Raw genomic sequence first — 5,823 nt, 5'->3', positions numbered from 1 at the left:
TGTGAATGGGAGATTTGAGAGTCTGTCAGGACTGAAACATTCATCAAGATTCACTCAACCCCAGTCCTTGCAGGTTTTAAATATATAGATCTAATCGTTAAACAACTAGTATGATATTGAAGTATACATTAGAAGTTCATTGAGACTAAATGAAATTCATGAATGGTGTTTGTTTACACTGCTGGAAAGGGATGTGAACCCCTCAGAGGATGAGACTGACGTATCTCTCTCAGCTGGACATAGGAAAGTGTGTGTGTGTGTCGGTGAACGTTCTGTCCTCAGTCAATTTTCAAAAATCAAGAGAGTTAGACCACAATCTGAACACGCTTCAGTGTGAGTCATCTCACTTGAGCAAGCAAATAAACAGGAGCCTTGGCAGGAATGAAAATGAATCGATATCGACTGCTCTGTGAGGGTTGTAGTGAAGTCGTCAAAAAATGAGTATAATTTTAAGCATTACAGTGGGATGAAAAGATGTAATTTGCATTGAAAAATCAGGTTTGTGTCTGCAGGAATTCGTGGGGCTACAGGTAATCTTAACAGTGTGTAATTAAGACTGTCTATTATATCTGTGAAGATTCAGATAAAAAAATGTTCCCCCTGTTTACCATTATGCTATCAATAGGTGCATAACTCTTGTCAGTTAACTTTAAGAACTACACACACACACACACACACACACACACACACACACACACACACACACACACACACACACACTAGTGTTAGCTTGATGACTCATATAGTTTGATTGACAACCAGACATTGGACAGAGCTCTCATTATACCAGCGAATGTCAAATCTTCCCGACAACACCTTCCTTCTATATTTGTGTCATAAATATATAAGGAAGGTGTTGTCGGGCAGATTTTCATAATAATAACATAATGAGTTTATAATAACATTAATTACTTTGGACTTCGCAAATAATGCTTATTTTTAATTAAGCATTTTTCTTTTAAACCAGGTCTGCACCTGTGGGAATGTGTATTTAATGGAGGTTATAAGCGGATGAAGCAGATTTAAGAGAGCAATACATTATGTTCCTTTATTCAGTGTGTGTATATAATGATCAAAAAGAACACGTGGATTGATTAATCTGTATGTTTGTTTATTTCCACAGGTCCATCTGAGTCAGCCAAAGATGTGTGAGTATTCCCAGTACAACAAAAAAAATATGCTTTGGCAACTCAGTTTTCACAAAAAAAAACACACACACACACACACACACACACACACACACACACACACACACACACACACACACACACACACACACACAAAGCTATAATAATAAAAAATGATATCATTATTATTATTATTTTATGATTCATTTTTATTTATTTTTATTTAGTTTTTCAGTTGTCACAATAACTGAGTTATCTTTCTTATTGTGGTGAAAACTATGGTTACCTGGTACATTTTGGTCGATTTTATTATTTTCTTCTGCAATTCTTCAGAGAGAGTGAATAAGATAAACAGGAGTGTCCTTCGGTTTCTGGAACTGCTTGTCAATCAATTTCCCTTCAGAGGAAAAAAAACAAAAAACAGTGGGGCTTAAACACTGCCTGTCATTTTCAAACAGTTTCTGGACTTATTCTCCCACATGCGAACAGCAAGCACTAGCACTCCGCAGGAGAGAGTCTCGCTGCCACACACATTCACCACAATAACACACAAGACCTGTAGAGATCTAATGTATCATACATATTCACAAGCCTCTTGTAAGATTTGCATTACTGTGTTCAGGGCTTCTAATCAAGGATCTCTATAGGATAGTCTCACCAAACATTTTATGCATGACCCCTCAAGACTTTGATCATCTCTTAGTTCTGTTCTGGGCCCACAGGCAGCAAGACGATTCGTCTGTCGACGATGAGAAGAGGATGAACTATGGTGGAGTGTATGTGGGCTTACCTGCAGACCTCAGCAACGTGGCCATCGGCCAAACACCCTCCACACACAAAGGTGACACAGTTTTACATGCACTTACCCTCTGTATTCGCTTGTCATTAGTTGTAGTATTAGTGCAAGTGCTAGTAATAGTAGATAAAGTCAACAGTAGATGTAAAAACCAGTGATCAGACAATAAATCAGACAGTCTGATGATCAATGGAATAGACAGAGGCAATGAAGTATTTAAATAAATGATTAACCAATCACAATCCACTATGCATGTTTTATGATGCAATTGCTATATCAATATAGAGTATTCAAATTTTGAGACAAAAGTCTTTTATCATTTCAGTGTTAATTTGATTCCATCTTAAACACAGTGTTTGTAAAAAGTGCATGTGGACTTAGAAAGTGGCATAAGAAAAGACTTCTGTACCTTTTTTCTCTACTTACCTTGTTAATTCACTCAGGTATGTATGTGTATATATATATAGAAAGAGAAAGAATGAAATGTAAGTGTGAATGCAGTGGGAATGAAGTTTCATTCTCTGCATTCTCTTCCAGAAACTCATTACTTACTCTATGGAAACCAATTTCCTCAATTCTCTCTGGTCTCATGTTGAGAATTAAAGATGTGGAGAATACCAAAAAAAAAAAGGGGGGGGGGGAGCGTGTGTGGAAAAAATCTTAAATTAAAGTAATGAATTATATAGTTAGTTGTGTGTGTGTGTGTGTGTGTGTGTGTGTGTTCTGGGAGAGTTGTTCTTGAAGGCTCTGGGATGTGTTAATTGGAGAAACATCTTTCCTCAGGGGAAGCGGAAACTGCTGAGTGCCAAAGAGAGTGTTAGTAAAGCTAAAGGTTTGTGTGTGAGGGGATGCACATCAGTGGTTTTTAAAAAAATAAATAAAAATATAATTGAATGGTTGAGCTGAAGCTGAAGTACTAAAAATCCTAAATTCTAAAACTGAAATAAATTATAACAATATAGAAATATAAAAAATGACAAAAGCACAGAATTACTCAAATTAAAATGAAAAATGAAAATATAAAAGCCGATTCAAAATAATATTAAATATGATATAATAGTATATAAATAATACTAAAATAACACTGCATGTGTGAGAGAGTGGGATTGTGCTTAACTATATCAACTAACACATATTTCCATCAACAGAACAATGATATTCAGAGCTGAACGCACAGATATAAAGGTAAGCCCATCTTTGCTTTCTTATACAAACATCAAAGTATGCCACTTCTTACATAAAACCATTATTGATCAAATGGCGAAGATACATTTGGAATGGAATTGGAACACCGTGAATAACACTCCTCAATTTATTTCAGTGGAGTTTGATGTTAGCATGTTGCTAAAGCTAACAGCGCAAAACTCTTATGAGCACAAATATTGAGTAATAACAACAGCTCAGTTTGAATTATACTGCACTATTTTAAGAGTTTTTTATTTTAATACTTTGGCTGCATCCAAAATCACATACTTTCTTGAGAAGGTACTTATTTCGAATAAGTAATTACTTCACGACTGCTAAAATAGTACGTTCTATATAGTATTAATGTTTGTTCCATGAATGTAATCCGGACGTATTACATTCGCCATGCTGTCATTATCATGTGACCTACCAGCTTCAGTTACGTCGCTTCACCTCCATTCATAAATCCTCTCCCGTGGCCTCATGGGATAGTAAAGTGTCCATCATATACACACTTCAGAATCTAGCCAGAAGAAGTAGGTCATCAGGGTACTTTTCGCGTACCCTTTAATAAGTACTGTGAATTCTGACATACTTCTTTTGTCACATACTCTATTTTCGCCTACTATATAGTAGGGAAGTATGCGATTTCGGATGCAGCCTTTGTTTTCCTACTTAGTCCGACATCAACCATCTTGGATTTGTCACAATGCATTCTGGGTTGTCTTACTCCAAGGAGGATACGCAGGGTTCACAGTGATGCCTTATAAGAACCATTGGGTTCTCCAAAGAACCTTTGAGTGAACAGTTCTCAGTATATATATATATATATATATATATATATATTCTTTTTTTTGTGTGTGAAGTGTGATTATTTCAATAATCAAAAAAGAACGTTTTTTTTCCCCACTGTTCACTGTAAAGGTTCCATAGATGTTAAAAAAAAAGTGGAACCAACCTTCATGGAACCATCAATGCGAATAAAGAATCTTTATTTTTAAGAGCGTGTTTTGTAGTCCACTCACTATGTTTTAAAGCCAAGGTTTCTTAGAAAGATGAGCTATGTATTTGCACGTACACTGACTGCTCTCTTTCTTCTTTAACTCTTAGGGCTCTCCGAAGGGATTCTTGGCTGAAAAGTGCTGCGTAATAATCCCAGCAGGACGCAATCTTCATCGTTGTTGATTGGCTCGTTGGGACACAACGGAATCCTCTGAGGGCCAATCATCTAATTGAACGCTCTGGAAACTGAACTAGAATTAGTTCTGCTGACAAGGTCAGAGGTCAGAGACAAATCTGAGTTTGTTTGCGTCACTCAGCGAATTTAAGGGCAACTGCTTGTTTCTCAGGACAACGACACACAAATGACAATCACAAAGCATTGGGGAATGTCTCTCTGAACTCAAACCTTTTCCCTCACAATGTTGCTCTTTATGTCACGTTTACTAAGGGGGTTTCACAAGGGTCAAGTGGTTTACAAGGGGGAACGGAGGCACTTTTTATGCCATTTCTACATGATCCACATCCTCTCAGACACACTTCTCTAGTCATAACAGAAAATCATGTATAAGAAAGAAATGATTTAGTGAGTGTCATGTTTGCAAGACGAGGTACATTACATGAAGTGCCTTAGAAGGATCTTGTTTCTGTGCTGATGGTCTGAGGTGTGAAGGCTCTTATTGCTTCTTCAAGCCCTTTACTGTCGTCCTGAGGTGAAATCAAGGGTTATGTGTTTGTGATTGGTTTTAAGGGTCCCTCCATTCCGGTAACCCAATTAGAGTGACCCAGTGAAAGCCTCTGAAGAACAAGTTTATCTGTGCTAGCAGCGTCTGACCTGAGAGAATTCTGAGGACCGTGAAAGTAGGCCAGCGATCGCACTCAGGTCAGCTGGAACACACACTCCTGTGACACAGGGCAAATGAGTTGAGGAGTGAAAGACAGAGGGGAAAAGAAAGAGAGAGCCGGACCGTCTCACAGCGGGTGCTGAATAAAAGGCCATTGACATGGGTTCTAGCTGAATCCCATGAACTCCCATTTTCTTACACCTAATGCCGGATACTCGCTACACGACTTTCAAAGTTGTTGGGTCGCTGTTAATCGCACACTACACGACTATCTGGGGTACCATTTAGTTGTGACAGGGTCACACATTACACAACATTTCAATAGAAGAATCGCAGATAACACTGTCTGTTCTACAACCTATGTTTTACAACCAAACAAGCAAGAATTGCTACAGGAAATAACGCAAGGTCACGCGTGAGACAGGATTTATTCTTGTTAAAATGATGCATGCAAGAATCCAAGTTTGTCTGTGTTTTGATTTGCAGCACAAAAAAAAAAAAAAAAGAAGGAAAGAATGGTTGCTAGCAGAAGCCATGCTTGCTGATGTTTTGTTGCAGCTCTATGACTCCTCCCCCTGAATTTTCCTTTCCCCTGTATCCTGCACTCTCATTGGCTGTAGGTCGTCGCTGATGTGACTTCCATTCAAAATATATTTCACACTACATACTAAATATGTCAGCGAAGCATAGGCGCTTCTTTTGCTTCTTCGATACACACTACGCGATTGTCACTCATGTGAACAAGCACTGATTTGCCTCCAATTTCGGGAATTTGTCAGTGACTTCTACAAAACTGTCGGTGAGTGAAAATCAGGGCTAAAATTGCTGTGTGTACCAGGGATTTAAGAAAATGGTAGAAAATGTTTTTTGT

Source organism: Scardinius erythrophthalmus (assembly GCF_964197995.2).
Source record: "Scardinius erythrophthalmus genome assembly, chromosome: 4".
NCBI lineage: Eukaryota > Metazoa > Chordata > Actinopteri > Cypriniformes > Leuciscidae > Scardinius > Scardinius erythrophthalmus.
The sequence above is the reverse complement of the archived record's forward strand: the minus strand, read 5'-3'. Positions refer to the sequence as shown.